The sequence below is a fragment of the Seriola dumerili genome, unplaced genomic scaffold (genome assembly GCF_002260705.1).
Source record: "Seriola dumerili isolate Sdu_G_001 unplaced genomic scaffold, Sdu_1.0 BDQW01000003.1, whole genome shotgun sequence".
NCBI lineage: Eukaryota > Metazoa > Chordata > Actinopteri > Carangiformes > Carangidae > Seriola > Seriola dumerili.
In genome coordinates, this window is record NW_019174258.1 from 1,269,155 (window position 1) to 1,269,958 (window position 804).

At 30.1% G+C, this 804-nt stretch overlaps 1 protein-coding gene across 1 annotated transcript in view; it reads right to left on the reverse strand.

The window, feature by feature from the left end:
• ctcf (CCCTC-binding factor) overlaps positions 1-804 on the reverse strand; it is a 9,274-nt gene that overhangs the window by 6,017 nt on the left and 2,453 nt on the right. The gene's annotated exons all lie outside the window — the stretch shown is intronic.

Consider the following 804-nt stretch of genomic DNA (forward strand, 5'->3'; position numbering starts at 1 on the left):
AAAAAAAAAAAACTTAAAAGACAGGTAATGAAAGCACAATATTTTGCAATTTAACAATAAACTTTATTGTCCGAAATGACATCAGTTCACTGAAGAACAAATATATATATATATATATATATATACATATACATACTTGAATGAAAACAAAGGATTGTCTTCTGTAGTATTCATGTCAGCGCATATCAGAGAATATATGCTCCGATACTGATACATCTGTGATAGGCCAATATCGGCTGATAAAATCGTGCGGGCTCTAGTTTTTACTGGATTACTCAGAGTAATGGGACATTTTATAATTTAGTTCTTCAAATGTTGTGAGGTCTAGTTTAAACTGCATTTCCCTGATCTGGGCAGCGTTGTTAGTATCAGCAGTGGATCAGCAAATAAAAAGTGGAGTCCTTCGCTACAAGGGGTGAGTGGGTTTTTGTTATTTTAAATAACTGACCTTTTAATTGATTGTTAAAAGGCCCACTGATTAGTTTTGCATTTATTGACTTAATCAGCTAATACTGTCAACTAATTTATTTAAAAAAAAAAAAACAAAAAAAAAACACAGTGAGCATTAAAGTATAGTATGCCTCATAGTAAACCATGGATAAAATGAACAACTTGGTGTTCCCTGACCAGTAAATCTTGTCTTGTAAAAAAAGGATTTTTTTTTAAATATGACTCAAATTGGCTCTATCATTATACACCATAATGTGTATAATCTAATACATTTAACACAAAAATAATATATCAGAAAATAGCATATCATTAACAGTGGCCATTTTACTGCAGAATGAATACTTTAAAAAAAAA